A 12,840-nucleotide genomic window follows, 5' to 3' on the forward strand; every position below is an offset into this window, starting at 1 on the left:
AATTAATTAAATAATTAAGATTTATTTTTAAATTAAAAATAATTTTCAGAAATTAAATAATGAATTTTTGGGATTTTTAAATAATTAAAACAATTTTCTGAAAATAGAAATAAGCAGAATATCATTTTTATAATTTTTATAAACAGAAATCCAATATTTATAAAGTTTTAAAACTACAGGGACTGAAAAGTAAATTCTGTAAAAGTAGGGGGACAAAATGGCAAATTGCCACCGTCCACGTCGAGTTCGCCGGCGGCAGCCATTGTCGATGACTCCAAGCTCGCCGGGAAATTGCTACAGAGCCCAGAAACACATAAGAAAGTGCAGATTTGTAGTACAAAGCATTATAATAACCCCTAATAAAGAAACATCTAATTTTCAATTAAAATTATTCAAGAACAAAAACCCTAATTTACGAATCCGAGAATCAAACACACTTTTCTACATGTTATTGAACTCGGTTTTTGACATATAATATACCAAAATGACCAGGAAAAAAAGATCTACATGATTATGCCATCAAATCATATCAAAAACATCAAGAACACAAATTCATAATCTAATATTTAGTGAATTCAAAATAAAATAATTTAATAAGAAAAATACCTTGATTTCTGCACAAAAATATATGGTGTATTCAAAAAGAGTTTTTCAAGAGATTCGTTTTGATATATTGCACGCACGAATCAGAGTTCGATAACACCTTCGTTTGTGCGATTGATTTTCAAGAACACTGTATTTTATTAGGGCTTTCTCTGTGTTTTACTGATTTGTACTGTCTGATTATGATTATACAAGTGAAATGAAATACGAAAAGGGCTATTTATATTTATGGAATATTAGTACGTTCTGGATCGTGTTGGATCGATAAATACATTGTTTTGTCGCTATGTAACTATAAATACGATCGTTTTGGATAAACATTATCCTGTTTTGGATAATTATCAAAAACGGGCTTTTATAAAACGATTTGTACGAAGATAATGTTATCGAAAAGGGTTAGCGTATCGAAAATATTGTGTCGGGCCTCGCACAGGTCAAACCGTAATCCGGATCGAAAAAGTCAAAACACGGAAAATGTCCGGAATTACCAGATTAGGTTAGGAAGGAGTTTTCGGAAGAGTTTCGGGTTGTAAAAACATAAAAACGGTTGAGGTTGGACGATTCCCGGCTTTAGAAAATGATTTTATAATTATTCAGAAAATAATTAATAAATTCATAAATCAATATAAAATCATATAACACTCCCAAAAATTATCTGAAAAATGCCTTAATTATCTATATTTTATTTTGGACCTAATAAAATTAACATACTTTCACTTTACCACATATAAACATCCACATAACAACACCAATCATCAGATAATTCACTAAAAATCACAATATAATCACATAATAATTATTTATCAATAAAAATAATTACACACTATGTCTCGGATATTACATCCTTCCCCCTTTAAAAGGATCTGTCCTCAGAATCACACTAAGGAACAGATAATGATATATTCTAGTATCTCACTTCCATTTTTCTTAGGTTGATCTCTCAACCTTGCAACTTTTCATAAACTTTTACTCGCAGCATCACTCATTACTCAACAGCCTCTTGCTGACATCATATTCTATTAGTTGCTCCTATAACTCAACTCAAGCTCCATTTTATATATAATGGAGCTGAATTACTTTTCGTGAATATACACATATAAATAACCTATGAACCATGTATACGTGTGGCGGTGAAGCCAACTCACTTACACTTAGCTTGCCTATTTTATCGTTTCAAAAGGACCAGCATAATGCCTATTGATTCTTTTTTCTTTCTAATTCTAGTAATTCGTGCTCATGAACGTTTCCAATAGTTACTGGTTATTGAACTTTATTCCCACCTGTTTCTCTGTTCAATCAACCTAGTTCGTAATCGCTCTTAATCGCATTCGAGGCTCTTTAATCATCCCCTTAATCTTCTTGTCCATCAGCGAATGATATATTAAACCCAGGGCGTATTCGATTTCTAACGTTCTCGAAATTACTTTAGAATTAAGAGTTAACGAGAAAATCTTCTTATCCACCAGATACGATTGGCGCACAGCCGTAACATCATACCTTAATTTCCTTTAATCACAATCGAGTAGATTTGCCGAGCAAAATTCTCTTACTAAGAAGAAAATATACTAATCTGGAGGCATCACCCGCTTATTCTAATCCATATTGTCATTTTTGGTTTTAGGGAGTTCTCATACAAACTGACTGTAATGCTCTTCATTAACGTCTAGTCACATATAACGCTTATTCTTTCTTTGTGCCTAACTATTAGAAAGTCTTTTTTTTAAATCTCCGTCTCGTATTATATTCTCGGAGTAGCTTGAATCCCTTGAGTTATCGTAGCCAAATTCCTATCTTTTAGTTCCTCCTTACTTACTTCCCGTTCATCTGGGAGTGGTATATACTATTCTAGTTCGACATAATTGATCGTATTCTGAATACTCCTGTCAAATCTCAAATCAAATAATATTGATCACTTTCAATCAATTTCTACATCTGATGATGTACCACCATTTCTTCAAGCAGCAACTAACCCACTTATTGGAAAAACTTTAGTTCTCAAGTAACTTTATTACGACATTTCCTGGAGAAATGTATCCATCTAGTGTTTAATGTCCCGCCTTAACTCTTGGGTAGGTATAACAGTTATCTACATGTCCCCCCATTTCATCTTTATGTCTGGTCACTACATATCTTCTTTAGCCCTCGGTACTTAATCGTACTCCTGGGATACATTCCCTATCTCAATTTACAAATGTTTCAATTTTTCACCTTACTTCTGTCCCTCATGTTACCCATATCTTACCTATAAAGTTTCTTTATCATCCTTTTGATTCCACTTCCTTTCCTATTTCCATTCTTCATTCTCATAGCTCATTCACAACTGAACTCCTGATATTAATACTCATTTTGATGTCATATCAAATTAGATATCAATATAAACTTTGATGCTCACAACATCCCATACTGAAGTAAACATCAATCATCTATATATACCAATTTTGATATTTAACAACAACCTAAGTATCAATATCAATCAGAAACTGAACTAAAACTGTATCTCACATTTTATCCAAAACAGAAATATATGATAAATCACTTATTGTATGATTATCAAAACAATTTGAAAACAAGATGTCCTTCAATAAAACTTTATTGTAGATGATAAAATCTGTTTGATTGTCTAATAAAATCCATATTGGTGTGGTTATTAATCTCTTCTTTATTCCACCTTCCTTTTCTTCCTTCCTTCTCTTTGCTCTCTCTTAAATCTTTAATTCTTCAAAATATTCTTCTCACTTGTCCATACAAATAAGTTTTTATTTCTCTTGTTCATTATAAAGGGCATATTCATCCAAATAAAACCTCACACACTTGCAGCAATTTCTGAATTCTACTGGTGTCCTTACCTTCTCCAAATTCCTCATTTCTTTGATTTCGGATTTGAAAGTCACATCAACTTTGATTTAATCTAATTGGAATTAGTTTCCATCTAACTGACCATTAATTGGTAAAATTAATCAATTAACTTACTTAATTGATCAATTGCACCAAGTGATGACTAGCTAAATGAAATCAAACACCAATTATATATAGTCGGATTGGCGGTAACAACCCCTTTCAAGAACCGAGATCACAATCATTTGGAGTATTGACATGAATATCAATCACACACGGAAGTATATTCTCTATCTTTAAAAGCAGGGTATTTTCCAAAAATTTGGGCAGCATCTCCTTTATATTATTGACTACCAGTCGGACTCAAGCCGATCAATCAAACAACCAAAAATCAACTCACAAGTACACCAATCAACTTCCATATTCTAAACTCACCATTTCACCATCACATATAATACTAACCAGTACAACCCATATTTTAGTTCAACTTAAGATTATAGCGAACAATTCTTATATCATAGTCTTTCTCATATCCTTTGATTATAACCGAATATCACTACTGAGTACTACTATAAATTATTCTAAAATTCTTCTAATTCATGTTTCAATTCAAGCTCTCTCATTAGCAATTTGTCTATCCTTGACAATATATACTTGTTCTTATTAGTTAACTCATTCAACTTCTGATAACCAACACATGGTCTCAACCAACCCTCTCATAATCTTGTGAAAGAATTCTTTTGGTTTTAAAGAATCACTTCTTAAAAATCCATGCAGTTGAATCACCATATCTTTATCTCCCCCTTATGCCTAATTTGCATACTGAACTTCTTTCACTGGCCCAGTTATGAGTATCAAATTTACCATAACTCATTTACTTAAGTGGGATAACCCAACCATTCCTTGAAGAATACCTTTAAAGTTTATTCGTAACTAACATTTTTCCAATCTTGAGCGTTCATGACAAGTATCTCTCACATGATTGAGGTATGCTTCATCTTCCCAATATATTAATCGATTATCTGGTTATTATTAAGAATTTCTTCATTCCCTTCTGTTGTCCAATCAATCATTTGCCTTATCCAATATACGCAGCTTTACTTTCTTATTTCTATAATTAATTTACCTCATACGGTACTCTAACTATTCCAATTCACGCCAAAATCTCATACTTGCAACGTATCATGTAAACAAATTTTCGCCTCTGATTTGATGTCCTCGCAACAATCCCGTTATCGGCATATTGGTTCTTCTCTATACGTAAATGTCCACCATTTATCGGCTTGCAATTATCCACACTTATCATATAACTCCATCGGCTACACTGGTTCATTTTACTTCCTTTTAAAATATTCAATGAATAGACATTACACAAGAAGGAATTTGTGTATATGATTCTGATTGGAAACTTTTTGTAAGGGATAACAGTACATGGAAACAATCGGAAGGATTCATAAATCAAGAAATCAAAATTGAAGAAGAAAGAATGAATGATTTTGATATGAGTGAGACAACCATATTTGTACTCAAGATGGCCAGTCTTTCATACTATATGGCATACAACACATGATTAGGTGGCATCCCACCTGACTCTTCGTTATTTCGATAAAGAGCCACACCATAACACTGCTTGTCTCAATCAGAAAATAAGTCTTAAGGGAAAAATGATTTTTGAAAGGAATACAACAATTTCCTTATCTCCTCATAGAGCTGATTGTGAATTAAGTTCATACTTTGTTCAAGATTCATAAGAATGTATGGTATTATAGAAAATAATGATAACATTGGTCACCATCCACATTTCATCTGTTTATAGGTTCAATGCTTGTTCGATCAATATATCCCATTCCAAGTCATATATTGACTTTTAAAAGTTCTCTAAAATGCCTTCTTCAATCGATTATTAGAATAAATTCCCATGTATTAGGTCTTGTACCTTTAGAGTCACACTTCCATGTTCAATATTTCTTATAATTCGACCTTATTTGCACTCTTACAAGATTTACAATCATAACTTCCAATTTCGCTTATGCTACTAACCATTCAACATATCAACCCTTTTGTTAATAACATTCTTCCTTTAGAAAGGTCTAGAGATTTTCTCAATCTTCTTTGCTCATACTCGGCTCCTCGTGAATCGATGTATTTTTTGAACTCTAATTGTCTCAGAACTTGAATAAACAGCTTCTCCGTACATTGGTCTTGTTGTTAAGCTTATCGAACAATATTTGCACTCTTCTGCTAGGAACAATCAAATCTTCTTCATAATAGCGGGTCTACTTGGCTTTCTAACTGAACGACACTTGCTTCTAGAACAAGCATTCTTCTGGATAATTTGAATTTTATAACAAATAAAAAACTCAAGTAGTAGTTTGATAACCAAGTTTTTAAAACTTGTTTTGTTGAAAGGACTTTTATAAAATTTTGTGAAGGAAAATCTCTTTTGAAAGCTGTTTAAAATTTTGAAAATCATACACCTGGTCGTCATTACTATATGAGTTAGTTGTCGTCCTTCTCAACAACTACAAGATATCAAATTAGGGAAATACTCAGATAAGAGCTCATTCATTTCCATATATCTTCTACTCCTTATTGGATTCATTTTGCCTTCTTTGGTCAACAAAAACTCCAGTTTTCGTTGCATATTATCTTATTCGTTGCCTAATTTCTAATCTTCCATACTGGTAACATTCCCATCATCACCTCTTACGATTACTAAGTATAACAAATTTATCCAGTAATCATCATATCTATTTTATAACACAAGGTCAATTTATATCACATTACTTCTACACGTATCATGTTTGGTCATAACATCGTCATCAAATTTTAAGAAAACTCTCGATCTCCAATCCTCTCAAATTTCTTTAAAAATCCCTCTAGCTTACTCTACAAGATAATCATGGGTGGAATACTCATCAATAGCTCCATATAACCTGGTCGCAGGTATCATTCGGAATAACTAAATTCTCTCTCTAGGTCTCTTCTTACCCCTCTTAATATCTCGTGTATTCACCATATGTTGTAGCTCTCGAATCCATCGTCCTAGGTGATGTTACTTCATAAGACGAGTTTTAAACTGATGGTATAGAACAAGGCGTAGGGTAGACAGAAGAGATGCGCTCACAGCAGAATATCCGGTAGAACCAAAATCGGCATGTGGGGAATTCTTGAATAGGTAGTCTCTCATCAAGGGATAAGATACTAGCTTGAAAAGGTGCAACCATCGCAAAAGGAGGGGATATGGCTAACACAGGTGGAAGAGTAGGGCGAGAATCAGATGATAGTCTTCCGACTGAAGGCTCCGAATGATCAAACGATCCAGGGATAAAGGAATCTTTTATCGCCGCCATTTGGAAATCGCGTCGCTAAATAAGGATCTCGAATCTCATCACAGATAAAGCTCATCTACATTATGAAGCTCCTACTAACTCGATCCATCTAATCCTGGAATTTTAGCTCGCATGCTATACTGTGAATCCTCGCTACCAACAATTTCCTTTTCAACTGTAAAATAACATAAAAAATTTGCAAGAGTGAGCTAACTAGCTCAGCAAGTCATAATAGCAATAACTGAGGTCCAACAATGATCAGTCAAAATGATTCAAAAGAATCAAGTTTCTGGATAATCAATGAATAGAATTGGATATTCTCTTTTAATTTTAAAAACCAAGGTTAGGCTGCTGATCAGTCATGCTCCCAGCTTTGTTCTATATACTGGATCCAAGGCACGCATTGGCCAAATATGACCACGAATCTTGTCCACATTTATAAAACCATCAAATTCTAAAACAATTCAATATGATAACCATTATAATTCAATAAAAGAATAATCATGATTAACATTGATAAAGCATTTATCTCAAAGCATAAAATATTTTATAGGTATCACCAGGGTGTATCAAGGTGTATACATATAAAGAATGGCTTTAAGCCGGTTGAAGAATCATGTATGTGATGAACAATGGTTATATGGTAACACAAATAGGGAATAGATCTTTGATGTCATAGGGTATTAAGGGGTATACAAGTTTATGTATGCTCAAGATTCTGTTTCAATATTTGGTTTATGGTGTGTATTTATTTGCAGAGTAGTACTGTAGTGGTATGGTTTACTATCGGGGAAATCAACTATTGGTGGTTTACAAGATATAAAGCTTACAACTCAAGTTCAATGATATGATCAGGGTTCAAGGTTGAATAGTTTAAAGCATTTACAAGGTAAAACAAGATTTATTTTGAATACTAACAACATGTTATGAGAAAGTTCTGAAATATTTGTAATATATCTCGAAGAAAGGTTCAGAAGGACGTGCCTTATCACCGTTGATTTCCAACTTTACTTGTACTCATCTAACAGTTTTACTTTTCAATCATTTTCCTTCTTTTTCTATGCTTTGCTTTTATTCGTCACTCACTTGCCTTCTTTTTCTACGCCTCACTTTTATTTACGGATCACTGACTTTCCTTTTATATGCCTTTCTTACTCTGCTAGGCATCACAAGTATCTATCAATACTCAATCTCATATCATTCTAATCATCACATAGACGTCATAAGCTTTTATCTACCCTTCATTTTACCCAATCCGATTTATGGATTGAAAGTTACAGCAAAAACTGTCAAACAATAACCACATAGGCATATAACACATCAATTAGATAGCACGTAGCACATAGCACGCAAGATATTGAATCAAAATAATTTTATAAAGAAGATTCGGGGTCAAAATGATTTTCCAAGTATTTAATACGGATTTTTGAACATTTTTTGAAATTAAAAATTGGATTCTGAATAATTTTATAATTAAATAATAGGGTCCGAACACCCGAATTTAACTTTAAAATAATTTTATAATAAATATCGAGCCTTGAAAATAATTTTAAATAATATTTTAAAGCTCGAAACTATTTTTCGGAATATTTAAATCAAAAATAAATAATTAAATCTAATTATTAAATCAATTAAAATTAACTAATAACTAATTAAATTAATTAATCAATTAATATTCAAATTAATTATCAACTAAAATTAGTTAATTAAATAGTTAAGATTAATTTTAAAATTAAAAATAATTTTCAGAAATTAAATAATGAATTTTTGGGATTTTTAAATAATTAAAACAATTTTATGAAAATAGAAATAAGCAGAATATCGTTTTTATAATTTTTATAAACAGAAATCCTATATTTATAAAGTTTTGAAACTGCAGGGACTGAAAAGTAAATTCTGTAAAAACAGGGGGACTAAATGGCAATTTACCATCGTCCTCGTCGAGTTCGCCGGCGGCAGCCATTGCCGGCGACTCCAAGCTCGCCGGGAAATTGCTACAGAGCCCAGAAACACACATGAAAGTGCAGATTTGTAGTACAAAGCAATATAAACATTATTCCATAAACCAAATCATGAACCCATGCTTAAAATGACTGGAAATTGGTGAAGAACACTCGCCGGCGGCGAGCGTTTTCTAGAATCCGGTGAACACAAATACGGGGTATCCAGGAATCGTTCGTTGCATATATATAAATGAATCGATCCCAAATTTAACCAGGAAGACAACCCAATCATTCAAATCGTCTAATAACACCAAATGAAGAAACACCTAATTTTCAATTGTTATTATTCAAGAACATAAACCCTAATTTATGAATCTGAGAATGAAACACACTTTTCTACATGTTATTGAACTCGGTGTTTGACATATAATATACCAAAATGACCAGGAAGAAAAGATCTACATGATTATGCCATCAAATAATAACAAAAACATCAAGAACAAAACTTAATAATCTAATATTTAATAAATTCGAAATAAAATAATTTAATAACAAAATTACCTTGATTTCTGCACAAAAATAGATGGTGGATTCAAAAAGAGTTTTTCAAGAATTTCATTTTGATATTTACACGCCCGAATCGGAGTTCGATAACACCTTCGTTTGTGCGATTGATTTTCAAGAACACGGTATTTTATTAGGGCTTTCTCTGTGTTTTAATGGTTTGTACTGTCTCATTATGATTATACAAGTGAAATGAAATAAGAAAGGGGCTATTTATATTTACGGAATATTAGTACATTCTGGATCGTATTGGATCGATGAATACTTTGCTTTGCCGCTAAGTAACTATAAATACGATCGTTTTGGATAAACATTCTCCTGTTTTGGATAATTATCAAAACCGGGCTTTTATAAAACGATTTGTACGAAGATAATGTGATCGAAAAGGGTTAGCGTATCAAAAATATTATGTCGGGCCGCACAGGGGTCAAACCGTAATCCGGATCGAAAAAGTCAAAACACGGAAAATGTCTGGAATTACCAGATTAGGTTAGGAAAGATTTTCGGAAGAGTTTCGGGTTGTAAAAACATAAAAACAGTTGAGGTTGGATGATTCCCGGCTTTAGAAAATGATTTTGTAATTATTCATAAAATAATTAATTAATTCGTAAATCAATATAAAATCATATAACACCCCCAAAAATTATTTGAAAAATGCCTTAATTATCTATATTTTATTCTGGACATAATAAAATTAACATACTTATACTTTACCACATATAAACATCCACATAACAACACCAATTATCAGATAATTCACCAAAAATCATAATATAATCACATAATAATTATTTATCAATAAAAATAATTACACGCTATGTCTTGGATATTACATCATTCATATCCTGGGGCCTCACCTTGACAGTCAAGGGGCGCATCCTAGGATTTATGGTACCTATACTCTAATAGCTTCTTTTCTTCTGCAGTTCCAATATTAAGATTCTCCTTGTAGTCAATAAAGTTCACCTCGCCATCAATGTTTTTTATGAGGGCGCACCTTAAGGAAAGGGCGCGTATTTGAAAGACGAGGAATTAGTTCCAGAAGATCCATTCTTCAAGTAGTTACTATAACTTATCTGATCATCAAGATATCTTCATTGAATACTTCCATAGACTTTTTCTTCTGAAGGCGCGCCCTGGGAGGGAAATTCTCCACTGAATGTTTCACATGCAGAGGGCGCACCTTAATAGATTCTGATGCATCACTTGGTAACTCAAAAGATTTTTCCTAATAAGATTTCCTACCTGGAATAAACACAATTAATATGGAACTTGGAATGTTACCTAGAGGACGCGTCCTAGAGGGGCGAACGTGTCCAGTCGGTGAATTCTCCTGGAATTTGTTGGAAGTCGTCTGGGCCCCAAATTTATTAATCAAGGGCGTCCTAAGAGTTTGTGGGGATTTCCTCCGTGCCAATTCTCTTTCATAATCCTCTTCCTGCACAAGTCCCAGAAACGAGTAACTGAAAATACAACGAAACTAGTTGAGTGTTATCATGAGGGATCGTCTTAAAGGCGATGACTAGCTCATGATAGTAATGCCTTCTTCTTGGAGTGTTCGCCTCCCGATCGTCCTCAGATTTGCGCCTGATTAAGTCTTCTGAACTGAATAGTGTTCTCAAATCTTCTAAATCAAATAGGATTATCCAGTCTTCTTGTTGGAATAGATATCTCCAATCTTCTAAATGGAATAGGATTCTTCACTCTTCTAATTAGAAAAGGATTCTTCAATCTTCTAATTAGAACATGATTCTCCCATCTTCCAGATCGAATAGGATTCTTCAATTTTCTAATTAGAATAGGATTCTCCCATCTCCTCTATTTCTGGGCTTCTTAACTTAGATTCTCATAGCCATATCATCTCTGAATTAAAGAGAATTCAATAAGCTTCGCGTAGGCTGTAAGATCGTCCAAATCTGACTTACGGAACTCAAGATAACGCCCAAACAGTGTAAGTAAATCGCTTAACCCACCAAATCCGAATTTTGCATCCAACTTCGCTCCTTCGTGGCCATGGCTGTAAACTTCAACCCCCATGGCTAGATATCATCATACATGGATCTCCCTCATGATCACGGATACTACATTCAAATCTCCTTCGACCCCTAGCCGAAAATACTTATTTTGCGGATCTCCTTTGTGATCGTTGTTTGCAACCTCCTCCGTGGCTTTCCTTCAATTCTTGCATTAAAGAACCTTCTCGTGATGAGACATCTCTTTCTCCTGTGATTATGATTTTGATAAGCACCCCTCCTTCTAGCGCCAATTTGTTGACGGAGGAATTTGGTATCAACAAAGTTTGAGGTTCGTCGCCGGAATCAAGATCTACGATGGTGGTTCTTCGCTTGAAAAGTGAGCGGAGTGTGGTTGTTGTGATGAATTGGAGGATGAGATTGCTTAGGATTGGTGGTGGCTCCTTATGGCTCTCGCTTTCCACCCCTTGCAATTTTCCTATGTATCCCTACTTATAGGGAATCAAGCCCACATAGTTCTTGGGGAACAAGAAATCTAATGATCTTAGACTTCTTGTTCCTAGGCCCGGTGCAAATCCTTCCAGAATCCATCTTCCGCTAGCTTTAGGAATGTCTAACTATAAGGCCCAACCGTGAAGGCCCAAGGCTTGTTTGTAATCACAGGACTTCACATATAATGATTCTCCCTGCACAAGGATAACATTCCTCTACAGCTATCCCCCTTGAGTTACGAACGAAGGTATAGCCACGGTTCACCCCAAATGCCAGACGCGTTCCCGTCTCCTGGATGAGGATAACCCACCAGATAGCAGGACAGGTGATCCTAAGCTCTTGGGTGCAAAATGCAGGATGACTCCAAAATTCTCCAACGAGGACACCCGTTGAATACAAGAACAGAGTTCCCAAAGCACACACCAAAGGTAATCCCGCATCCCCAACGAGGGCACCCGTTGAATACATGAGGAGGCCTTCAATCATCACGCATACCCCTAGAGGCCTTCAAGCTTTTCACGGATATCCCCCTCCTTGACTGACTCAAGGAGGGAATTCTTCAAAGAGTATCTACAACAAATATGTTAGTAAAAATAATTCTCCATTGCTCCTTACATGCTTGCCTTTCCATGAACTTGTCCTTGTTTTCTTTGTCCTAGGTGAGGATAATCCCAACTATCCAAATGAATCCAAAAGTATGCATTTCCCTAGGCTACGACACGTCCTCACCCTGCGGGGTGCACCCATTGCATCTTACTTCCAAATGACTCATATTACTCACTTCACCCAATATTGGGCGCGTCCTACCCCTAGGGCACGTCCTCCCCTCGTGCGTTACAGCCTAAAACCTAATTCTTCATCCTTTTGCCCCAATTCAATTCCAATTTGACCTGTATTTGACCCGAGATGATCCAATACCAAATTTTGGCTGTAACACTAACTAAAAAAATGTTTAACATCATCATCAACCAATTGCAAATTTTCATCCTTTTCATGCCAGGAGGGCAACCATATAACACACGAGAATACTGGCCATGCCAAGGCAGAAAATGCAAATCATACAAGAGCACAACTCAAACCGGATGATGCATTTTTCAA

This window comes from Apium graveolens, chromosome 10 (genome assembly GCF_009905375.1).
Source record: "Apium graveolens cultivar Ventura chromosome 10, ASM990537v1, whole genome shotgun sequence".
In the NCBI taxonomy this organism is placed as follows: Eukaryota; Viridiplantae; Streptophyta; class Magnoliopsida; order Apiales; family Apiaceae; genus Apium; species Apium graveolens.